General features: G+C 43.1%; 2 long non-coding RNA genes across 2 annotated transcripts in view; one reads left to right on the top strand and one right to left on the bottom strand.

Annotated features, from left to right (window-relative positions):
- LOC146492380 (uncharacterized) overlaps window positions 1-26,507 on the top strand; it is a 78,473-nt gene that overhangs the window by 28,191 nt on the left and 23,775 nt on the right. The window lies entirely within an intron of this gene.
- Window positions 7,218-14,158, bottom strand: LOC146492382 (uncharacterized). Its single transcript, XR_014872339.1, has 2 exons — window positions 10,606-14,158; window positions 7,218-7,350 (listed from the first exon to the last, which is right to left on the bottom strand). It is a non-coding gene; the product is annotated as an uncharacterized LOC146492382 (long non-coding RNA).

Below are 26,507 nucleotides of genomic sequence, written 5' to 3' on the forward strand. Positions count from 1 at the left end.
TTCCTGAATATTTTTGTTTTCTTTCTTATGTGATGAGAAAGAAATTATTTTACCTCTCATCACAGCTTTCCCTGCTTCCCATAGAACAGAAGCTGATGTTCCGGGAGTGTCATTATAGTCTAAATATGAAGTCAGCTCTTTATTAAATATTAAAAAAAAAAAAGTCTTCATCTTTAAGCAGCGATGTATTAAATCTCCAGTTTTTACTTGGCGTAGTATTATTCTTGTGCATTAGTGTTAAAGATACAGGAGCATGATCGCTGACAGCTATAGGGTGAATCTGTGTCTGAAACGTCACTCAGCAGTGAGCTGCTGACCAAAAAATAATCCAGACGAGAGTAGGAGTGATGAACATGTGAGAAAAACGCATATTCCTTACTGGTGGGGTGAAGGGAGCGCCATGCATCGCAAAGACCAAAGTCGCTCATATACTGTTTGATTATATTTGTGGACTGCCAATTACTCTGAGTTCCTGCTGTATTGAGCCTATCCATTTCTTCATTTAGTCCAAGGTTGAGGTCGCCTCCAAGAACAAGTGTTCAGAGAGTGCACTGAAAAAAACGAACAAAAGAATGATGGATCCTCAACATTTGGACCATATACACTTACAATACAGTTTTTTTTTTTTATCAAGTGTATATAGTTTAATGATTAAGAATCTGCCCTCTGGATCTATAACTGTATCGAGTACTGTGAAATTAATATTTTTATGGATTAAAATTGTTACTCCCCTTTGTCTAGAATTATAACAAGCTGAGAACACATTAGGAAGCTCAGGTGTTTTAAGTTCATTCAAACCTCTAAGAGGTCTGTGGGTCTCTTGTAAAAGGACAACATCTGCCTGTAGTTTTTTGAGTTGGTTAAATATTTTTAACCTCTTTTCTCTGGAGCCAGCTCCATTTACATTCCATGTAACGAACCTCAGTGCGCCCATAGATGACTGTGTATAACTAGGGATGTATGCTGTGTGTCGCTTAGACAGGTGGAGAGAATACATCACTTGTTCATAAATAAAGAGAAGAGAGAGAGAGAAAAATGTGTGGCGAGATGCTCCCTGAGTCTGACTATGTGTGTGCATATTTACTAATATGAGTACGCTTGGCTTAAGTGTGTGTATCCTGTAGGTCTGTGTGCGCTGTCTGACTGATGTAAATGTGCTGCCGTTGAGCACGTGACTGTGCGTGATCGTGCTGTGCGTATGTGTCGAAATAAAGGATGTTGTTTGTGGATGAGTGTGGAAGCAGTGAAAGAAATAAAGAAAGAAACCAAGGACAAGGGTGAGCAGCATAAAAACAAGAGGGGGAAAAAGAGAGGGGGGGAACCCCGGAAACATTCCAATCAAACCGTTGACGGAGAGTGACGGTGTAAATTCTGCTATGATATCACACTCCAGATGCGATTTGATACTAGTAAGATAAACGGATGTTAATGCAAGTTAGTGTGAGTGGATAGGGAAAGGGTGTAGCGGGTTCTTATCTGGAGTGCAGTCAATATAACCACGGTGTGGTGCCGGGGTCGCGGTAGAGCTGTCCGTCCACGTAGAGCCGGTCCACAGCGATGACAGCACGGGAGCCTTTCTGGATGAAGCTACGTCGAACTGGGAACAGGACCTTGCGTCGTTTCAGGATCTCTTTGGGGAACTGGTCGTTCACGCTGAAGTCCGTTCCTTTCAGCTCCCTGCCGCGACTCTTCACCTGTTCCTTCTGTTTGAATTGACCAAATTTGGCCACAATAGGACGTGGTAGCTTCAGGTGGATTTCAATGAAGCTTTTCACCGTTGCCTCCGCGTCCTCTCCGGCAGATTCTGGAATACCAGGAAACACAAGATTATCTCTCATGCTACGGGCTTGTAGATCGATAACGGACTCTTTTATTGTCTGTTTAGCTGGGTCACATTATCGGTGAGAGATTTGACCGACTCCCATAGCGTGGCCTTTTCAGCAGCAAGCGTTTCCATCTGCTGCTGGCTGAACTCCAGGGATTCTCTCAGAGATTTAAATTCCCGGTGTAAAATCTCCACCAGGGACAGCCTCGCATCGAAACTGGACAATCTCTTGTCGATTGACTCCAGGATGTCTGCAATGTCTTTGCCGGAAGGCGATGTTGTGCCGGGGGAGTCTGCCGGGCGACATCTCTTCGATGACTGTCTCAATTTTGGCCGGTTAAGATGCACTCTGAGCCTTCTTCATGACTAAATCTTGGAAACAGCGGTCGATGTAATCTTGGAGAACGTCTAAACTCTCCCTGTTGTCCTGCAGGGTGTTAGAGATGATAGGACAGATGTTGTTAGTTATATGACAATTGATTAGTATATTTGGTAATACTGAAGCTTAAAGAAACTTTGTTCAATTCTAAACTACCATTCGCTTTAATTTTCCGCCAAAATGAGTGTCAAAATGGTCAGCAGAGGACACAACATCAAGACTACCAATTGCATCAGAATGCGCAGTAGGTGACGATAGGTCATCATTAACACTGTCAATTGCTTGATACCAAAGTACAGATTGTGAAAGAAGCTCATCAATGTCAAAATGCCCTGCAGAAGGTGTGGCATCAATATCACCAATTTCATCAAACCATTCTGTAGAGGATAGTGTGTGTGATTGCATTCACCGCTGTCATCACACACATTATTAGCACTGGCATCATGAGAATTAACAGCTACAGATTTAGTGCAAACAGAAACATCAGAGTTAGTTTGGGATTCATGTGTCTGACAAAGGGCTTTTAATCTAGTGGTCAGCTCAGCACACCTGGTTCTAAAACTGCTAATGTCAAATTGGTCGCTATTCCTTAGACTACTCTCTGAAGGACTATCAGCAGGCTGACTGCATCATCGCTGCTCTTGAATATTTTATTGGCGGTTCTGAAGACTTTTTTTTTCTCTTAATTTGCAGATGCTAAGGAGCTTGTTGATTTTGATACCTGTAATGAGAGCTCTGCAATGCTTATGTCAATTTCTTTTACCCTAAAAACAACCCCCTCAATTTCTTGTATTTTGCTCAGGATTAGATCCAATTTTTGCCTGTCTTGATGAAGACGGGAATGAAGCTGGTCTAATTTTTGTGATGGGATTTCCGACTAGTGATGGGATTTCTGGCTCTTTTTAGAGAGCCGGCTCTTTCGGCTCCGAACCGGCTCTTCACGTTGTTTTGTTGCTTTAATTAATTTATTATTAACAATAATATAAAATTATGCACAAAAGGAATTACTAATGTAAAAAAAAGTGGAGATATGTGTGTGTGTGTGTGTGTGTGTGTGTGTGTGCGTGTGTGCGTGTGCGTGCGTGCGTGCGTGCGGTGGCCCCTAGAGACAAAGCACGTACAAACTCCAAAACACATTTCTAGCATGAACTAAACTTCCAAAACGGAGCTACTAGATCACTTAAATTACACAATTGAAAGCATGTGTATTTATACACAAGCATTCATGTGTGTGTGTGTGTGTGTGTGTGTGTGTGTGTGTGTATATATATATATATATATGTCAATTTTTTTTTTTTTTTTTTTTTAAAGTTCATTTACCTGTTATTACCACACACCAAATCCAGTTGTTGGTACTTGCTGGCTTGTGTAGCCACTAGGTAACAAAGCTCAACACGTGGTAACAAAGCTCAACACGTAAAAACACGTACAAACTCCAAAACACGTACAAACTCCAAAACACGTACAAACTCCAAAACACGTACAAACTCCAAAACACGTACAAACTCCAAAAGAAAAGAGAAGTGCTTCTGTTGTCTTTTGTACATGTTTTTACGTGTTTTGGAGTTTGTACGTGTTTTGTCTGTAGGGGCCACTGTAAATATACTTTTATTTATTCACTCCACATAAAATGTAATAAATAAATAAATAAAATGTGACGTTGTTGTCCCTGGCTCTCTCTCCCGCTCTGTTCCTGTGCTACTGAGTGTAACTACCGCCCCTCCCCCCTCTTCCCAGCGTAAAGCATAAGGGTCACATGCGGAGTGAAGCGGAAAATAAGTGCGAGAGAGAGAGGGTGAGAGAAAGAAGAAAAAAACCACGGCTCGCGTCGTTCACGTCAAAGACCCGGCTCTAAGAGGCATTTTGTTCGCGACCGACACATCACTACATTGAACGCAGCACAGAAATCTTTGAGAAGCTCACAACAGTCGTGAGTACTCGGACTAAGCACTTTGAGCGCAAAAATAATAACATCTCAGAGAGGCTCATGGCCAATTTCACTCCAGGTGCAAACTTGTGTGTTTAAGGTTTGAAGTTATACAACAAACTGAAATTTAAAGTGTCACCATTATGTGGGACAAACCCTTTAAAATAATATAATTTACTTAGAGCAGCACAGAACACTGGGAAAGTACAAATGCCCTCCAGCTCTTTAAGGTGTCTGCAGCAGCTCTCTCACTCGGTCCTCAAGGAAGTCACTGCGAGGTTTTGCGCTTGAACGACGTAGAGACGAACTGAGCCAGCATGGTGAAGTCTGTGGTGCTGTCGAGGCGACGTCGACACGAATCCGGCGTTCCTGTGCTGTGCGTCCGTGAAATGTAAGACAGTTTGACCTGCGTCATTTCCGTCTGCCGTTTATTTACTTTCCGGCTCTTTGAAACCTTGCAGCAAAATGTCAAGGAAAAGCAGTTTTATCTGGAGCATGTACAAACTGATATTAATCTTTAATAGTGCTGTCAAAATTGAGAGCAAACAAAACAACTGCTGTACAATGCCGTCCGTCATCTTAGTTGAATTGGTCACACGACTGTATCACATGACTAAAATGTGTCATCGCTTTCTAAAGCCTCTGTCGCAGTGCAACTCAAAAGAACTGCGTTGTCAAATTTATCCACTTTGGAGGGGGTTTTGAAAAGGCTCAGTTTTCCTTGACAAAAACAGTGTCAGTGTGGACGGAGAGAAAAAGATGCATTTTCAAACGAAAACGTATTAGTGTGGACATGGCCTGGGACAGGCGGCGTGCAAGATGAGCGAGTAGCGAGCTCCCCACATGATGCTCTTCCCCGGGATCAGATATGAAGGAGTTTTGTTGTGATCAGGAGGGGTTAAGAGCAGAACCACCACAGGAAGGAGCCCAGCTCGGGGCTTGAACTGTTGGTCCTGAGATGGGCCAACAAGCGAGCAGTAGCAGCATTCTTAAAAACAAAAAAAAAATTTCTTGGCGGTTAAATCCTGTGTCACAATGTTAAAAGCCATCTTTTACTACCCAATCTAACAACGATAATTTCGGTCTCTATTTATCTTCAAGAAATGACAACTCTGTCCAACTTGTTGTGCCATAGAACAATTTAAATGTTCTGCTGCTTTTATTACTGTGTTTTAGGAGTTGGCATGGATACATGTATGCACGCAACATCTGTACCACTGAGTGCGAGCGAACTTTAAAGTAAGAACTTTGCTTCCAAATGTGTTCAATGTGAAGCTGACGATGTGAAGACGTCCCTGGTCATTTATCCTGATCAGTCTCATTCCCTTGTTTTTGTTGCCTCCATACCTGAATAAGGAGACTCACACTCATCCCTTGAGGAATCTGAAAGTTGTAGATCAAACTTTTCTAAAAGTTAAAAGAAAACAAAACACACCAAGAGAATTTATAATTAAAAAAAATCTTAATTTCTAATCTTTTATGTTTCAGAGCATCTTAATAAAATTTACACTCGGCGCTAATTTCAATTGTTGGTGTTTCAAGTGTTTGGCCTTTAATGTGAAACAGTTCCATTCTCCACTGCCAAAAGCAGCTGAAGGGTTTCCTGAGGCAAGCGGTAATACTGCCTGTGCAAACGTATGTCATGACCCAGAAAGCCTGATAGTTGGTCTGCTTTATTTTCTTGAAGATTAAAAACCTGCAAAAATGTTGCTAAACGTTTTTGGAGCCTTGCTGAAGTCAGGGTGTTTTAGTTGAAAGACTTGTTACCAGTCTTTTGGCTACCTGCTGCAGATCGAATGCTTTGCTGGTCCTCAACTGCATTATATAGCAGACCAATATTAACAATACGTAAACCATCTTTGAGTGCCATTACATCTTAAATTATACCGTACTTGTGCCATTGATCAAACATTATCTGGATTTCCTTTTCTAAGCTGCAAATTGTAACTGCACCGTAATGTCAGGTTGAGAATTCATGTCAGGGGTATTTTCTGGCTGTGAACAAGAGTGATAAAAGGGATGTTGGTTTGTAAAAGAAAATAAAATGAGCAGGAACTTGAAAATCTTAATGTTCCCACCACCATATATGGCCACAGTGTTGCATATCCAATAGACTCAATACAACATTATGATCTAATATTATCATCAAATACATTTGGACACAAGTCACTTTGTATGCACTTGCTAAATACTCAAGTACATCACTCACAAGAGTTCTGCCAGTCCCCGTGTCACGTTTGCATGTTTCATTAAAATCGTGGTGTAATGTTTCTCTTTAGCATTTAGCTCGTCCTCCCCTGTGTCCGCAGTAGAATGTCCAACATAGGCTGATACCGAAGCATTTTCCCACTCTGGGTCTCACACTTTCAAAAGCTAATTAAAAGGGCTTTTGCTTCTGACTCAGTCCATTTGCCAGGTGGCAGATGTGACTGAACACTTCAAGAGAACTGAAATACAAAACAACACTTCCGTGTCCACTGGCCATACCCACAGAACTGCATGCATGAGAGTCGAGTAGTACTGTCTGCACATGTGCTGCTACACAATGTTACAATAATAAAAAGGCAGTACAATGTTTTTGGTGCTTTCGTCGACATTAAAAATGACGTGATTTCGCACATGCTCACTAATGATCTCCAGTTGAACGAGATTGTTACGGTTAACTTCAGGTCTGATCCTATCCGCTAGATTGATAAAGTTATCCAGGTAAAATTCAGTGAGGTCGGCCGTTTCACCCGGAGAAGGAATGTTAAAGACTCTCCTTATTTCAAAATTAAATTGTCCAGACGCGTCACCGCATCGTTCTGTACCCGAGATCCTCCATGCTGAGGCTCCGCAGGCTGCTCCTCCTGCTGCTGGACAGGCTCATTCTGACCATAGAGTTGAAGAGCATTTTCTATCGGCTGCAGCGGGTCAAAGTTCTGTTGCCTGACAAGCTGATCGTTTTGAAGGAGAACGGAGAGAATTTTCTAAAGGTTGTAGAGGGTCAGCTGATGGTTCTATACGATTTGTGCCTCTGTTCAATTCTGCAACGGCTTCCAACAAAGCATCTGCTATGCTGTGTTCTTCCAACTAGGGATGGGTATAATGTGTATGTGTTAGTCCCCGTAGGGAAATTACTTCTCTGCATTTAACCCTTTCACCCAGTGAAGCAGTGGGCAGCCATCAATGCAGCGCCCGGGGAGCAGTGTGTAGGGACGGTACCATGCTCAGGGGTACCTGTTATGTGGTGGCTGCATGCAGGCAGGAGAAGGACCCAAAGTGCAGACTCCGGAGACAAAACTTAAACTCAAAAACCGCTTTAATCTTAAACTCAAATATAACATAACAGGAAAAAACAAAATAAACTTACACCGAAGGAATGAAAAAACACACAGCTAAATAAACGGTAGATTGCGACAATGACAAACTGAAACACAGGGCTTAAATACATAGAGGGAGCAATCAGGGAATGGACAACAGGAGGGAAACATAGCTGGGGCAAATCAGAACTGACGAGACAAGGAAGCGTAAACTGAACACACTGAGAAGAGACAGAAACCTTCAAAGTAAAACAGGAAACACAAAACACAGACTGAACAAAAGACACAGACTCACATGCAGGCACTACAACAGAGGGAACAGAGACGTGGGACCAGGGCAGACACAGACTGGACACGGGGATACAGCAGACAGGGGAGACAGCAACCAAGGATTACACAGAGACAAACCATAAGACATGACTCACAAAAACCCAAAGACTAGAAATTATAAATAATATAATAAACTCAAAAACCCTGGGTCAACGACCCAGGCATCCTAACAGTATCCCCCCCTAAAGGGCTGGCTCCCAGACAGCCCAACCCGAAACACCAAAACAAAAAACAACCCAACCAGGGTGGGCGGCGGGGGAACAGGATGGAGGGACCGAAACGAAACAAACACACGGAGCCAGAGACAAAAGATACAGGGAGCAAAAGCCCAAAACAACAACACCGCGGCCCAGCAACAGTTCAAAAGAAAACAGACAAAAAGCCCATGAAAGGCGCAGAGGCCCAGGTAACAATATCGAAAAGGTTCAGGAGGCCAGCCCGGAGGCTGACGGTACAACAGTCCAAACCCGGGCAGTTCAAGGGGGCGGCCCGGAGGCAGGCGGCCCAAGAGCCAAGAGAATAGTTCAGGGGGCCGGGCAGGCGGGAGGCACCGGCGGCGACGGAGCAGGTCAGGAGGCCGGCCGGGCGGGAGGCACCGGCGGCGACGGAGCAGGTCAGGAGGCCGTCCGTGACGGCAATGACGTCCAGTCACCAGCCCGGAAGGTGGCCGGACAGGACGAGCAGGCCGGGCAGGCCCAGACGGCATGGGGACCTCAGGCGCAGACGAAGATAGATGGAGCGAGGCCGGACCAGGCGACGCCGAAGGCGAAGACACGGAGGCCGGACCAGGCGACGCCGAAGGCGAAGACACGGAGGCCGGACCAGGCGACGCCGAAGGCGAAGACACGGAGGCCGGACCAGGCGACGCCGAGGGCGAAGACACGGAGGCCGGACCAGGCGACGCCGAGGGCGAAGACACGGAGGCCGGACCAGGCGACGCCGAGGGCGAAGCCACGGAGGCCGGACCAGGCGAGGGCGAAGCCACGGAGGCCGGACCAGGCGAGGGCGAAGACTCGGAGGCCGGACCAGGCGGCAGGACGGGCCCCTCGGACCCTCCAGCGGGAACAGGCGGCTGAAGCGGTCCCTCGGACCCTCCAGCGGGAACAGGAGGCTGGACGGGCCCCTCGGACCCTCCAGCAGGAACAGGCAGCTGAAGCGGTCCCTCGGACCCTCCAGCGGAGGCAGGAGACTGGACGGGCCCTTCGGACCCTCCAGCGGGAACAGGCAGCGGAAGCAGTCCCTCGGACCCTCCAGCGGGAAAAGGCGGCTGGACGGGCCCCTCGGACCCTCCAGCGGGAACAGGCGGCTGAAGCGGTCCCTCGGACCCTCCAGCGGGAACAGGAGGCTGGACGGGCCCCTCGGACCCTCCAGCAGGAACAGGCAGCTGAAGCGGTCCCTCGGACCCTCCAGCGGAAGCAGGAGGCTGGACGGGCCCCTCGGACCCTCCAGCGGAGGCAGGCGGCTGAAGCGGTCCCTCGGACCCTCCAGCGGAGGCAGGCGGCTGGACTGGTCCCTCGGACCCTCCAGCGGAGACAGAAAGCTGAACGGGCCACTCAGCCCCTCCAGTGGAGACTGAAGACGGCTGGAGCGATTCTCCAGAACCCCCAGCGGGACCAACAGATGAAGGCCGGACGGGCCCCTCGGACCCTCCAGCAGGACCAGGTTGCAGAACAGATGAAGTGGGTGTGATGTCAGAATGTCCAGAGTCAGAATGCTCAAATGGAGCATACAATAAACAGTCACCGTCTCCCCCGAGAGGAGTTTGCTCAACTGTCCTGGAGTGGCGGCGGCCTGAACGCCGTTTCCTTCGGGATGAGGAAACAGGAACTGGTGGAGAAAAGGAGACCTCCTCCTCATCCTCTGACCACATAGCCGCCAGGAAAAAGGCAGGCGAACGAGGACCCGGCTGGTGTGGGGAGGGAGAGGAAGTCCGTGGCAGTGTTGAGACAGGTGGAGAGTGTGTGTTGTCCTGGGGCAGCGGTTGGGAAGATGTAGTGAGTGAGAGAGCAAGCTCACCAGCCTTGACTTGCTCTCTCCAGGCAGTAATGGTGTCATCCAACTTAGTGGCCTTAGCAAACTGAGAGAGCTGAGGGTTATGATGAATGATGGCATCTACTGCACTTAGCCCAACTGCCATAGTCCGTAAATCCTGTGACTGAGCAATGCGGTCGAGCAGACTCACCATCCGCATCATCTCACCGTTGAGCTCCGAGGAAAAAGAGTCTGCGGGGTCCATGTTCTGGTCGCGATCTTCTGTTATGTGGTGGCTGCGTGCAGGCAGGAGAAGGACCCAAAGTGCAGACTCCGGAGACAAAACTTAAACTCAAAAACCGCTTTAATCTTAAACTCAAATATAACATAACAGGAAAAAACAAAATAAACTTACACCGAAGGAATGAAAAAACACACAGCTAAATAAACGGTAGATCACGACAATGACAAACTGAAACACAGGGCTTAAATACATAGAGGGAGCAATCAGGGAATGGACAACAGGAGGGAAACACAGCTGGGGCAAATCAGAACTGACGAGACAAGGAAGCGTAAACTGAACACACTGAGAAGAGACAGAAACCTTCAAAGTAAAACAGGAAACACAAAACACAGACTGAACAAAAGACACAGACTCACATGCAGGCACTACAACAGAGGGAACAGAGACGTGGGACCAGGGCAGACACAGACTGGACACGGGGATACAGCAGACAGGGGAGACAGCAACCAAGGATTACACAGAGACAAACCATAAGACATGACTCACAAAAACCCAAAGACTAGAAATTATAAATAATATAATAAACTCAAAAGCCCTGGGTCAACGACCCAGGCATCCTAACAGTACCTCAGGGTAGCCGTTCAGTGGAGTCGAACCCCCGACCTTCTGATCATGGGGCAACCACTCTACCTACTGAGCTATCCCTGCCCATATCGGGTATCGTTTAGGTTTTATCCGATACCAGTACCAAACCGGTACTTTTGAAACGGTGCCGGTGCTTAAATGGTGCTCAAACCGGTGCTTAAATAATGGAAAAAAACACAAACTTTGTCCAAAAACCTCATGTTTAGCTGTTTCCCTCTTTTCTTTGGTCATTTTAGCCTTTTTGGCCAGGGTGAAGGGAGTATCTGCCATCAAACAAGAAGACAGCTGCATGTAACTACGACGGTGTTTGCTAGTTCACCTTACATGCATTAATTTAATAACGTGGTTAGCCGACTCAACGTAAATTACACACGAACAACATTAAGCTACTCACGCAGAGAAGAACATCAGGGCTCGCAAAATTTCAAAATTCCTGGTAGCCCTTCGGGCGGGGACTCTTCCGTTTTTGGTAGCCCAAAATAAATTTAAGTAGCCCGAATAAAAAAGAGAGCAATTTTTTAATTGATGTTTTGTTTCCGTTACAATATTATACATTAAAGTATAATCAGCATTGTTCTCTTCTTCCCTTTGAGGGTGAAGATGTTACCTTTCTTGATAAAATTGTACATTTGTTAAATGGTAAGTACTGCAGCTGTGAATTCAAGTTATGTACATTACAATGCACTTCAGACAAAAAATTAGACCCCAGAAAGAAAAACTTTGTGAGCACTCAGGGCTGCATTTCGCTTAGAGAAATGTTTTCCAACTAGTTCAGGAAGGCAAACCACCTGAAAGAACTCGTGAAGAATGTGGTTCCCAGAAGTGCACATCAGGGAAGATGCGTACAACTGCCATGTCTTTTGGTGTCCATACCACGAGGTCACAGTGCTTTGCGTTGGCCACAAAGATTTGTTTGCACTTGTGAGTGAAAGGGGTGTGTCCTCTTTAGGTTAAGTCCATTTCCTGTCATCTCGAGGCAAAAGTCTTTGTCGTGCGCATCCAATGCTTGCTGAATGCTGTCAGATCTGTATTTAAATGGACATTTAATTTCCAGGCACCCCTTCCCACACCATGCACACATGGCTAGTCCCGCAGGAGATGCTCCTACCTCAGGAAAAGCCGTGTACGGACCTGTAGGTTTTGGTGACGTGCTGACATTATTTGAGTGTAGGCGTGTCGAGCGTCCTGTTCATGCTCCAGTCCCCAAGTTGTTTGCACTTTATAGACAGAGTAATCAGGGTAGCAAACACAATTAATGACACTTACGGCTGGTTTTTCTACACTGGTAGCAAACACAGCGTGCATCATTGAAGCTGTGATTCTCCCAGCACGCCAAACATACCATTCTGGGCTCTTGTGTTGTAGTCTTGTGCGTACCTCAATAGCTTCTGCCTGTTCTTGAGTAACTGTGGCTGCGTTTACGTACTTTTCACAATCCAGTTGTAGCTCGTTAAGGCCTAGGGACTGTGCACGTGTGTTGTGCAAACACGCCAGAGACAGTGGTAATTTGGATGACTGTACAGTGTGTGCTGTGTAATGTGTCTCCAATCCAGACAAACCCACTGCTTTACTGTGTTTTTGAAGTGTATCCAACAGTGGTGACAACTCCTCAAGCGTAGCAGTGGGAATCTTTCTTTTTGAAGGATGGCTTCTTCTGCCTTTCACCATAGACCAGAGGTGGGCAATTTCAGGCCTTGAGGGCCGGTGTCCTGCAGGTTTTAGATCTCACCTTGGGTCAACACACCTGAATCACATGATTCATTCGTTACCAGGCCTCTGGAGAACTTCAGGACATGTTGAGGAGCTAATTTAGCCATTTAAATCAGCTGTGTTGGTTCAAGGACACATCTAAAACCTGCAGAGACACCGGCCCTCGAGGCCTGGAGTTGCCCACCCTGCCATAGACGGTCCGTTTATATTTTCATCAAGTGTCTTTTTTTTGTGCTGCTGAAGATGTAAAGTCAATGTTATGGCCAACCTCTGGCTGTATCTTGGTCGTCTTCCCAGGCAAAACCCAGTAGGCTGGTTCATTGGTGACAGTCTTTGCGCCTCGGATCCAGGTGCAGGTCACCGCTACTTCGGCCATACAGGTGCAGTGTGCGGCTTCAACCTTCCCCGTGGTGCTTACAATAACCTATGGCCGTAATGCAGGTTCATTCAGTCTTTGGGAGTGCAGTACTTGGAACATACAAGGACAAGGTTGATGTAAAGACAAGAAATGTAATGAGACAGGCTGGACACAAATTAGTATTAAGTAATATCTTGCCCGATTATCAAAGTGGTAGTTTGTATCTACTTTACAATTATGGACACATAATATGACAAGATTTTAGCAGTTCATTGATTAATGTATAACATTAATTGTGGTGGTGGGGTAAACAATGGCTATTACACTCGATGCACCCTAGCTGACTTACCTTGGTTTGAATGACGACGTACTCACATTTTGGCGGCTTGAAAATACCCAAATCTTGCACCCAGCCGTTTGTAAATTGGATGTGCGCCTCCAGCAACTTGTAATTACGAAACTGGTTCGCAGCGTAAGCGCTTACTCCACAAACAAGATACGTGAAGATATCGGGGTAGGACAGTGGGGGTAAGTCGTCGGGGTCTTTACTCCACTGCCGTATTTCATATGGGTCCAGATTTGCGATGCACTCTATTTTCTGCAAGTACCGCCGCTACGCCTCTGGACGCAATCGGTCTCTATACAGTCCATTCTCTTTTGCGCTGCTTTTAAGCATCTTTCTTGTAGTCGTCATTCCAACACAGTGTGTTTGTTTTGATTCGTAGACCCCGAAAATGGTGCCGCGCTCCCACAATGCATTGCGGCGTGACATCAACTCCAAAGCCCTAGCTTAGTGGAAATTCCCCAAGGGATACCTGGGTGGGGTGTCAGTGTTTGTAGCCTGATAACTGTTTTGTAGAGGAGTTTGGTGTAGCTTGGGTGAGGGGAGATGACTTTTTGACTGGCAGGAAGTCATGTCCACAGAGACACGTACGCACACATGCAGGCACTCACGTTTTATGGCACATCATGTAGGGTTTACAGCGGAGGTCGCTTCTATAATACTGCAGGTAATGGACAAAGGGTTGAGATTTGCAGAGGAATTGCCGGGGCCATGCACGTCTCCCTTCTAGAAGCTGCATAAGTGATTGTGGATGAATAAAGTTTTGTGAAGTGACTATTGTCGTCTCTGGAGGCCTGAGAAATCCAAGAACTGGGGTTAAACTGTTTTGAGGTGACACTGATTTGGTAATGTGTACACAGCTTTTGCAGCCTAACAGTATTGCTGGTACAGAGAAACGGATGTCTGCAGATTCTTCATTAGAAACTATAAAACTTGGTGGATATAGGTTTCAATGTAATCCATGAAGTGGATCTTGCATTAGCAGTAATCCAGCATTAATTGAAATACAAAGCCAACAGCATGGTGGCATTGGCATGTACACTACAGTTTGGCATCAGAAAATATAATTATTCAGATACTAGATGCTAATTTAAATTTTTTGGCTACATAAAATAAAAAAAAAACAGTAGTTGTAGCAGGAGATTTCAATGTTCTGAAATCTTAAAGCATTTGCAATTTTGTTACAGATAAGGGATTTGTTCAACATGTTACACAGCCGACCATTGATCATGATTATGTTTTGACAAAGTAGAGAAATCCAATTGCTAAAACTGATGAAGCATTGGACATGTCTAAAACATATGTAGAAGGGTGGCTGGAGCCTGCTTACATTTATCACAGGTAGGATCCAGATCTGATCTAAATCTGGACAGTTTAGTCTTTGACCAGTGTAGTCAAAGTACAATTTTAAACTGAATAACAGTACAATGTTGGCAAATTGAAGATGAATAGATCCTCCTTATCATTTTCAGCCAGTCTTCTCCTGAAATTTCAACATTTAAATCTTTTTCCCACTTTAACTTTAGATGATTGAGAGTGGTTGAGCTGTGTTGGATTAGTTTAATATAGATGTTACCAATAATTTGTTTCTGATCAAATGCAACTTTAAAAATATCATGTAGCAGAGAGACCGGTGGACGAGAGGGGAAGCAATCAGTATGTGAGGATACAAAGTTTCGTAGTTGTAAGTCTCTAAAAAAGTTAGATTTCGTGTTACATCCCCCAGGAGGATGTCTCTTCTCCCTACTAACTCTTTGTTTTGTCTAGGCTCCACCTCCTCTGTCCTGATTGGATGCTGCTCAGAGTCCAGATAATTGTTAATTAGCACAGCACTACTTAAGGCCTGTGGAGCTGTGTTTCTGTGCCCTCTGGCCATTTTGATTGCCATACCTGTGCAGGATTGCATGCCTTTGTGACTGTGTTTTTTGTTTTCATGTTCAGACTGCTTGTAGCGGAGAGCTGCCTTTTTGTTTCGACATCCCGTTTTCTCCTGTTTGTGGTGTTAGGTAGGTTATGGTTATAGGTTGTATATTTTGTTTCTTTGGAGTTAGGTAAGTTTCTTTTATTTTTTACATCAGGGATGTTTTGTTTGTTATGTTGGCTTTGGCTCTCCCTGAAGTTATACCTCAGTCTGAACCCAAATCTCATCACCAGCATTAAATAAACCTTTTAAAGTTACCATCTTGGCTCCTCCTTCACTATCCACCTTTATGTTCGTCCCTTCAACCCCTAGACTAGCCGGGGACGTAACATTTGGGTATGGAGAACCTGTTTACCAGCTGCTCAAAAGAGGCAAATTGTTGCTTATGTAAAGGTCTTGCATTGACAGGATACCATTTTTACACCAGACCTGAAAGCCTCCACTGGATAAAGAGGGGGCAAACATATGGTTTCTAATAACTGGTGCAAATAGAGAAAGACTACGTAGCCTGAAAGTTTTCCTAAACTGATTCCAAATACGAATTGAGTTTATCACAACTGGATTAGGAGTATAGTGAGAGACTGGCCTGACTGAAGGGATCTCGGCACACAGCGGTGCTTCTAATTGCTTCAAATAATAATTAAAGCAATTGCTATCTCCATGCCCACAAACATGTTATAGAGCACTGTTTAAATTACAAACGAATTCTTCTGCATCTTTTCAAAGTCACCATGTACAGTTGATTTTAAAACACTTGCCCTACATTCTGTTGGGATTAAATAATTTACAGTACTTCAATAATGCTATGCTTTTTTTTATTAATAAGTGTTATAAAGTTATATAGTGTAGTATTAAGTAAACACAGCCCTGAGAAACAAAGGTATGAGACCATGTGTCCTTGGGGAGTAGAAAATTTCAGACTCTTGCTCACGCTTGCCTGGGAAAATGTAGATAAGAGGCGACCATCTCTAGTGGAAAGTTACTGAGACACTGTTGTTTAGACTAGAATGAGAGCTATAATAAAACTGTTACCATTTTGAGATCCATGGCAGTGTGTCATGCAGGACGCATCTCCCTTCTAGAAGTGATGTGAAAGAGAAATAAAGTGTTAAATAGTCTACCGAGCAGTGTTTTGTCTTCCATCAGATGCCTCTGAGGAATCAAAAGAACTAGGTGAAGTGTTGATATTTACAATTCCTCAGTGAGTGGCTTTTGACTTTTTAATGACTGAATGACTTTATTTTACTTGCATACACAGTTTCATGTCAGTGAGTGAAGTATTTCTACTGCTGCAGTAATCTTGTTTGAACTCACTTTTTTTGCCAGATAGCTACACTCACACACTCAAGCTTGGATAGCAATGCAAAGTGATATGCCGCCCATCCCACAGTACACAGTGTCCAGTGTCCCAAAGCCCTTCTGGTCTCTTTGCTGCTAATTTGAGTAGTCAATCATGTACAGTGGCTTGCAAAAGTATTCGGTCCCCTTGAACTTTCCCACATTTTGTCACATTACAGCCACAAACATGAATCAGTTTTATTGTAATTCCAGGTGAAAGACCAACACAAAGTGGTGAACACGTGAGAAGTGGAACGAAAATCATACATTATTCCAAACATTTTTTACAAATAAATAACTGCAAAGTGGGGTGTGCGTAATTATTCAGCCCCCTGAGTCAATACTTTGTAGAACCAGCTTTTGCTGCAATTACAGCTGCCAGTCTTTTAGGGTCTGTCTCTACCAGCTTTGCACATCTACAGACTGAAATCTTTGCCCATTCTTCTTTGAAACAGCTCCAGCTCAGTTAGATTAGATGGGCAGCGTTTGTGAACAGCAGTTTTCAGATCTTGCCACAGATTCTGGATTGGATTTAGATCTGGACTTTGACTGGGCCGTTCTAACACATGGATATGTTTTGTTTTAAACCATCCCATTGTTGCCCTGGCTTTATGTTTAGGGTCGTTGTCCTGCTGGAAGCTGAACCTCCGCCCCAGTCTCAAGTCTTTTGCAGACTCCAAGAGGTTTTCTTCCAAGATTGCCCTGTATTTGGCTCCATCCATCTTCCCATCAACTCTGACCAGCTTCCCTGTCCCTGCTGAAGAGAAGCCCCCCCAGAGCATGATGCTGCCACCACCATATCTGACAGTGGGGATGGTGTGTTCAGAGTGATGAGCAGTGTTAGTTTTCCACACACAGCGTTTTGCATTTTGGTCTCATGTGACCAGAGCAGCTTCTTCCACATGTTTGCTGTGTCCCCCACATGTTTGCTGTGTCCCCCACATGTTTGCTGTGTCCCCCACATGGCTTGTGGCAAACTGCAAACGGGACTTCTTATGGTTTTCTGTTAACAATGGCTTTCTTCTTGCCACTCTTCCATAAAGGCCAACTTTGTGCAGTGCACGACTAATAGTTGTCCTATGGACAGATTCCCCCACCTGAGCTGTAGATCACTGCAGCTCATCCAGAGTCACCATGGGCCTCTTGGCTGCATTTCTGATCAGCGCTCTCCTTGTTCGGCCTGTGAGTTTAGGTGGACGGCCTTGTCTTGGTAGGTTTACAGTTGTGCCATACTCCTTCCATTTCTGAATGATTGCTTGAACAGAGCTCTGTGGGATGTTCAAGGCTTGGGAAATCTTTTTGTAGCCTAAGCCTGCTTTAAATTTCTCAGTAACTTTATCCCTGACCTGTCTGGTGTCTAAATCCAATCGAGAATCTGTGGCAAGATCTGAAAACTGCTGTTCACAAACGCTGTCCATCTAATCTGACTGAGCTGGAGCTGTTTCAAAGAAGAATGAGCAAAGATTTCAGTCTGTAGATGTGCAAAGCTGGTAGAGACAGACCCTAAAAGACTGGCAGCTGGAACTGCAGCAAAAGCTGGTTCTACAAAGTATTGACTCAGGGGGCTGAATAATTACACACACCCCACTTTGTGTTGGTCTTTCATGTGGAAGTCCAATAAAATTGATTCATGTTTGTGGCTGTAATGTGACAAAATGTGGAAAAGTTCAAGGGGGCCGAATACTTTTGCAAGCCACTGTATTATTTTCCTTTCCCACATAAACAAGTGCTTGGTTCTTTGAAGTATTAAGAATTACTGCTGCAGCTCTTCTGCATGATCACTGCCCGTATGTGTGTCTGTGCATACACCTATCAAAACTCCCTCTGGTGAACATGACAGGAGAGATGGGGAGAAAGAACAAGCTGTTCAATCCTTCTTTAATCTTCTCCCTCCTGTTACTACCTAAAATCTCGGCTCTGAAGCAGAAAAAAATGTGTTTGTGTGTTTGCATGCAAGACAGTAATCAACAGAATTAATTCTGTTGATTACTGTCTTGGTTGCAATTCTTTGTATAGCTGAGTGTTTGATTAGGTAGCACTTTGTCTGACAGAGGGCAAGCATGCATTTTTCTTTACCATTTGAAGCAGATTTGATGTCTCGGCACATTGCGGGTATATGATATTACTAGTGTGTGTTTTCATTTAAAGGTGTTATTACAGTGTTTGTAGCTCTTATTATTATCTTTGTTGGGAATGATGAAAAAAATATTGTTTCCATGTTTACCACATGTTTTGTTAGTCATGAAGCTCTCCTCAGCCAGCACCTGTGTCTCATCTCTTCTGCTGATTGAGACAGAAAGCTGGGAATGCCTGGCAGCAGGATATGAAATATGCTAATGAACTTATATAATAATAACCTGTCATCACACATGCAGTGGAAAGAAAATGAAAAATTTTGCAAAGGATTTTGTCTCATTGTAACTGTAATTCAAGACAAAACTGAAATTATCCCCTCCCAGGGCAATATTTGCTTGTTGTGAGAAATTGCATTTATGTGAGGCTAGTCTAGGCTGTGTAAAGACATCAGTCATAAAGAAAACAGATTTTTTTTTATGGGATGCTCTCCAAGTTTTCATATACATTAATAACATTTCTGGCTTATATCCAGACAAAGAAGTAGTGATGTGCGAATCATGAACGAATCGTTCAATACTCGAGAATCACTTTACTGACTCATGAATCATGATTCACAAGCCCAACTGACTCACTGACTCATCCCTGTTGCTGTAAGCAGCAATATATCTAGCTTATAATTAAAATTGTGGAGAAAAACACAACATCCAGTATCTTAACAAAAAACTTTCTGCTCTGAACTGGAAGAAAAACCCTGAGTAGAAGCTCACATCAAGACAATAGCTCCTCGGTTCACAGTAGCATCGCTCTGCTAACATGCTAACAGCACATTTCAGCTACTCACCCCCTGCCTTCGTGTGTGTGTGTGTGTGTGTGTGTGTGTGTGTGTGTGTGTGTGTGTATAAAATTGCATGCCATGGAAGAGTTCGGGTCTTAGGAGGTTAAGATCTCTCCTTTTTAACCGAAATAGTTAATATGCCTTCTGATTGCTTATACACTCTTGGGGTATGTGCTGTTAACCTAATTAATTTCTATCTGTTGTCTCTGTGTGTCCCAGTAGCTTTTAAACATGCTCTCATGCAGCCCCTTATCAAATAGAGCAATTTGGACGTTTTTCTTCTCTCTAACTTCAGGCCCATTTCTAAGCTCTGTTTTCTGTCAAAGGTTTTAGAGAAGGTAGTTTATCCTCAGGCAGCCTGGTGGTGAGCACTGTTGCTGCACAGCAAGAAGGTCCTGAGTTCAATTCTACCATCAGGTCTTTCTGTGTGGAGTTTGCATGTTCTCCCCGTGTTTGCGTGGGTTCCCTCCGGGTACTCCGGCTTCCTCCCACCGTCCAAAGACATGCAGCTTGTGGGGATAGGTTAATTGGATAATCCAAATTGCCACTAGGTGTGAATGTGTGAGTGTGAATGGTTGTCTGTCCCTGTGTGTTGGCCCTGCGACAGACTGGCGACCTGTCCAGGGTGTACCCCGCCTCTCGCCCTATGACAGCTGGGATAGGCTCCAGCGCCCCCCACGACCCTGAAAAGGATAAACTGAAGCGAATGGATGGATAGTTTATACCCAACTACATTTATACTTGGATTTAAACATCTTCTATGAAATGTTTAAGTCTTTAATGACCAGCTTTTAACTGTTGATAATGGTAATTCTGCTGTCCTCATGGTCTGGGCCTGACTATGGCATTTGACACTGTAGATCAAGGCATTCTTTTCTCACATCTTGAATTGTGTATGGGTATTAAACGTAAAGGCCTTAGATGGGTTAAGCCATATTTGTCAGACCTGGTCCCTTCTTCCTTGCTGTGCTGTCTTACCGTCTGTCTGCTTTCCCTCTCCGTGTTCTCTCCTTGTTTTGTGGAAAACACTACACTTAAGAATTGGGACCTTCAACACTGTGGACATCGTGTTGTAGATAGTTGCAACGTTTTTCACATTTTCACTCAAAAATAAATTCGATGTTTTGCTTTTAAGGGTCTTTCTGTAAGTCCTGTGGCACAACAACATGAGATAGGAGTTTCTCTCTGTTAATTTAGGACTGTATTCATCACCTTTGTCCCCACTTAGTTGTGGTGTACCTCAGGGTTCTATATTGGGGCCCATTTTCTTTATTTCTGCTTCCCATGGGGTCCATTTTTAAAAAGCATAACATCACATTTCATTGCTTTGTAGATGACCTATAGAAACTAGATTCAACCAGGGCCCATAATCTTTGGAAGGATCATCATGCCTCTGTTCAGGCAACAGTAAACTGCCAGATATGTACAATCTTGTTTGGAAATAAACTCTCTCAATCAATGAACAAAAACAAAACTAATTATTTTATTCGGGAAACCATCCCATTAGTTGGTTATGACAGTGTCATTTGTCCTTTAGCCTCTGAGTTTTCAAAAAATAAAAGACAGTGTTCGTCTATATTTGAATTAAAAAGAGATCATGTTGCAATGAATGTTCATGTAAAATGTGCTCAAAACAAACGTAATCGAAGCAGGATTACATAAACTGAATTATATCCATATGTGATTAAATGTTTAAAGGTAATGTCTAATTTTCTTTGTTAAAAAATAATAAAGAGAATGTAATTCAGTGATTTTCAAGTTTAAATGTTTAAACCTTGTGTTAAATCTTGTAAGTGAGATAGGGAGAGATAGATTGGATGATTAAATGTCAACTATTAAATTGGATGGCCAAAAGCTGAAACTTCCAGCAGAGATACTGGGGGGGAACGCAGTCCAACCTGTGAATTGATTTTGCAATTTTTGGCTTTTCATCTGCTCATTTTGAAAGATTTTGATTTACATCACTGAATGTCCAACTGATTTCCTGTTGGGTAATTATCATCATCTCGGAAGAAGTGCATCTTTGGATCCATTCGTGCTCATCCTTCCTCCAACCTCTCTTCACCAAAGATAAGACCTTTATTATTTCATTTTGCTTTTGCTAAATTACTTTTTTAAAAATCTCCTTCAATCAAAGTCTAAATTGTGGACATTCACTTTTTAACCTTTTGTGAAACAGTAACGGTAAAAGTATTTATTAGTGCCAATCGCTCTTACAGGTTACCCTACCCATAATAATAAAAATAATCTTCCTGAACGCTTCCTGTAGGTTCCAGTGAGAGTCTGGATTGTGGTTGAAGGTATTTTGGACCATTGCTCTTTACAAAACATCTCTAGTTCATTCAGGTTTGATGGCTTCCGAGCATGAACAGCTCACACCACAGATGTTCAATAATATTCAGGTCTGGGACTGAGATGGCCGTTCCAGATCGTTGTACTTGTTCCTCTGCATGAAGGCCTTAGTGGATTTTGAGCAGTGTTTCGGGTCGTTGTCTTGTTGAAAGATCCAGCCCCGGCGCAGCTTCAGCTTTGTCACTGATTCCTGGACATTGGTCTCCAGAATCTGCTGATACTGAGTGGAATCCATGTGTCCCTCAACTTTGACAAGATTCCCAGTCCCTGCACTGGCCACACAGCCCCACAGCATGATGGAGCCACCACCATATTTACTGTAGGTAGCAGGTGTTTTTCTTGGAATGCTGTGTTCTGTTTCCTCCATGCATAACGCCCCTTGTTATGCCCAAATAACTTAATTTTAGTTTCATCAGTCCACAGCTCCTTTTTCCAGAATGAAGCTGGCTGGTCCAAATGGGCTTTAGCAAACCTCAAGCAGCTCTGTTTGTGCTGTGGGCGGAGAAAAGGCTTCCTCTGCTTCACTCTCGCATACAGCATCTCCTTGTGTAAAGTGCGCCAAATGGTTGAACGATGCACAGTGACTTCATCTGGTGCAAGATGATGTTGTAGGTCTTTGGTGTTGGTCTGTGGGTCGACTCTGACTGTTGAAGCTTGAAGCTGACAATAGCGTTTGACCCAATAAACATACGCTGGAGCGATTATTTTGACAGCAAAACTTTTATTTGGAGATGTGGGTTCATTCACAGCCACTCCTGCTCTCTTTGTGCTGTCACGTCCGCTCCCCCTCCGACTGTCACTGTCAACATAAAAAGACACACAATCAATGTCAGAACCCAGCACACCTGTCGACCCCGCCCCTGCGCCGCCCCGGGAGCTCACTGTGTCACCCCTCTTCTGCAGCTGGCCAGAGACCACACCCACGCCACACAGACGCTCCGGTGCGTGTGTCAAAATAAATCAACACACTGCTTCAGAAGCACTGTGTCGAAGCTTGATTCGTTTGGCCAGAGTCACGTGATCGTCCGAAGCTTCATTTAGAACCTAACTGCTTCGGTGTCTGATTCAATGGTTTATAAGCAGGTGAATCATTCGTGGGATTTGTGGAGCGTTTTGATGGTGACAGATAGCGAACCACTGATCATTCCACTGAGAGATTTGGAGCCAGCGAGGAAGAGAGGAGGTCCTGTTGTGTGGGAGTATTTTGAGTTGATTTTGGTCGATCGGGTGAGTTTTCCAGCATTGTGTTCTGGCTGTTTGCTTTTGTTTTGTGCGTGTTTATTTGATCTGAAAATGGGAAAAATGTCAAAAATCTGCTTTTCATAATATAAATATCATTAAATAACTTTAGAAAGACTTCGATTTTACTCGTAACATTTAATGTTATAAAAAGATATTTTATTTTTAAAAGAATCTTAAAATATTAGTCTACAAAATGTGCAGCAATTTAATTTATTTATTCTCTTTAGCTGATAGTTGGTGGGGCCCAGGTAGACTGTATAACTGCATCTCCACCAGTTTCTCTGCACTCCAGCCTCTTCTGTGCCATGTGAAGGGATTTTCCTTAAGGCAGGAGAAATTATCTCCACGAAAAGGAACGGGTTCGGCCATCGCACAGTGGAACAAATTCTCTTCTTAAATAAAAATGAAAAAGGGTTACTTTAAATGTATCATGTTTTTAATTTGAAAGTTCATAAGCATTTTCCCTTTCCATTTCACAATCAATCCTGCCCCCAGGTCAAAAATATGTCTGGGAAAATTTCCCTAATATAATATTATTTATAAATATACCCATCTAGCGCTTAATTGAATAAGTACATGGAGGCAGGACCTCACAGCAGAAGCATACTCCATAATGTGCATTATTATATGTAACGTGGTATTTTTCAATTACTGTATTTACCAACATCAAGAAGTCACAAGCAAAGAAAGACCAAACCATGGTGCATGTTTAAACAGGGAAAGTTTACTGGTCAAAATTATTTATTAAACAAATAAACCACTTTTTTTTTTTTTAACCCCAAAAAATAGACGTTCAAAGCAACACAACGGTGGCCCAATATCAGACAGAACTCCACTCTGTAGAGTGGGCAATCCTAATGAAGCAGTTGGTTTTATTTTGTGGATTCAAGCTGCTCTTCATATTTTTGGCCACAAGATGTCACCAGAGAGGACTGTGTTGAAAAGCTTCGAGTAATGAACCGTTTTTCAATACAAGCTCCATTTGGCCATCACTAGTTCTCACCATTCGTCGCTTCTGTCTGTCCGAGATTTTTCTTGGTCTGCCACTTCGAGCCTTAACTTGAACTGAGTCTGTGGTCTTCCTTTTTCTCAAAATGTTCCTAACTGTGGAAACAGACAGCTTAAATCTCTGGGACAGCTTTCTGTATCCTTCCCCTAAACCATGATGGTGAACAATCTTTGTCTTCAGGTCATTTGAGAGTTGTTTTGAGACCCACATGTTGCTACTCTTCAGAGAAAATTAAAAGAGGAGCGAAACTTACAATTGACCCCCTTAAATACTCTTTTGTCATTATTGGATTCACCTGTGTATGTAGGTCAGGGGTCACTGAGCTTACCAAGCCAATTTGAGTTCCAGTAATTAGTTCTAAAGGTTTTTGAATCAATAAAATGACAACGGTGCCCAAATTTATGCACCTGCCTGATTTTGTTTAAACAATTATTGCACACTTTCTGTAAATCCAATAAACTTCATTTCACTTCTCAAATATCACTGTGTGTGTCTCCTACATGATATATTTAACTGACATGTTTTATTGTAACAACGATTTATACAGGAAAATAATGACTATTAACAAGGTTGCCCAAACTTTTGCATCCCACTGTAGATATTGACAATAGGACATTAGTGTATGACAGCAATATAGATCCTGATTGTAATTTCTTTAAAGAAAAAAATATAAATGAATGCAATTATTATACAAATTACCAATTTAAAGAGAAAATATAGGTAGAAATGGTATAACAATTATTCACTTTAATAGTAGAAGCCTATATGCAAACTTTCAATCCATCAAAGAATACATAACATAGTTTAAACAGCCATTCAAGGTAATAGTCATATCGGAGACCTGGATAACTCCTGGAAAAGAAGAAGACTGAAATAAATGGATATGAATTCCTTCATTTAGACAGGATCAACAAAAAAGGAGGTGAGGTGGCACTTTACATTGATAAAAACCCAGGAACAAAGATCGAGATATTTAAGGATAGTATGGAGAACCTATTTACAAATCTCAATCAGAAAGGAATGTTTATTTGTGGGGACTTTAATGCTGACTTGTTGAATCCAAATCATAATTAAGAGTACAGAAGAATTTACTGATTCCATGTGAAGCATGGGTTTATTTCCACTGATAACAAGACTGACCAGAATAACATCTCAACTCTATTAGATAATATATTTAGAAATATAATGGAAGAAAATATAGAAAGTGGGTTATTAATCAATGATATATCTGACCATTTACCAGTCTTTGCATCTTATAATTGCCATTATAAGGTCAACAGCGATGAACACAAGATTATTTACAAAAGCATAAGAACAGAGAAGACATTAAACTGTCTTAGAAGTTAACTTTTAAAGCATGATTGGAATATTGTATATGAACAAAAAGAAGTTAATAAAGCTTACGAAGCATTTTTAAGAACATTTAACTTATTACTTGAGAAAAATAGGAAACACAACTATGCCGGAAGACCATCGATGACTAAAGGACTACAAAATGTCAGCAAAAAAGAATACCCTGTATCAAGAATTCATAAAAGAGAGAACCATAGAATTTAAGTTATAATTAAATTAACAAATATAATGAGAAACTGTAAAAATTATTATCCGGGGTACTTTATAGATGGGACAAGAAGCGTTAACAAAATGAAAGAGGTAGTAAATGGTTTTAATAAAAATTATTCGTAAACATAGGGCCAAAACTGTCAGAGGAAATAAAGGTCGATGGAATAGAAAGGGACACTGGAGAAGATACCGAAAGGAATAGAAGCTCAATGTTTTTAAGAGCAGTGGAAGAGAAAGAGATTCATGACATCGTTAGTGGACTTAAAAACAAAACCAGTAGAGATTGGAATGATATTGATATGGTAACAGTAAAGAGAGTTATTGATGGTATAGTAAAACCATTAAAATATATATTCAACTTGTCTTTTCAAAAAGGGGTTTTTCAACAGAGAGAGAGAGAGAACCCAAAAGAATATCTCTCTTGCTATATATATCTGTATATAGAGATAGAGAAAATTGTAACAAAGGCAAAAGTATATTCATGGTAAATGGACTGGTTCATAGCGCCTTTCTACTATACCTGAGCACTCAAATTGCTTCATACAGCTTGTGCTTTACATATCCAGTCATCCACCCAGTCACGCACTGGTGATGGCAGCTACATTGTAGCCACAGCCACCGAGGCGAGGCAAGAGGCGAGGCTGCCGGACACTGGCGCCACCGGGCCCTCTGACCACCACCAGTAGGCAACGGGTGAAGTGTCTTGCCCAAGGACACAACGATCGAGACTGTCGGAGCCGGGGCTCAAACCGGCAACCTTCCGATTACAAGACGAACGCCCAACTCTTGAGCCACGATCGCACTTTGGCTCAAGCACTTTTTTCTTTGCTCTTTCCAGGTAAGTGCTTTTTATCATTCATCTAACATTCACACACATTCATACTCCAGGCTTTGAGGTCAATGTATTTTTTTCTGATGACATTTTCACTTACTTTAAATATGAATTACACTGTGATACGGTCTCGTTCTAACATAGCACCTCCCTACTCTATCTAAGCACTCAAATTGCTTTAAACAACATGTCTCATTCACCTGTTCAAAGAAGCACTTTTTTCTATGCTGAAGAGCTTTTGATCTAACGTTCACATTTATACTCTGATGGATACAGAAAGCAACTTAGTATCTTGCACAAACATA

The sequence above is a fragment of the Neolamprologus multifasciatus genome, chromosome 23 (genome assembly GCF_963576455.1).
Source record: "Neolamprologus multifasciatus chromosome 23, fNeoMul1.2, whole genome shotgun sequence".
Lineage (NCBI taxonomy): Eukaryota > Metazoa > Chordata > Actinopteri > Cichliformes > Cichlidae > Neolamprologus > Neolamprologus multifasciatus.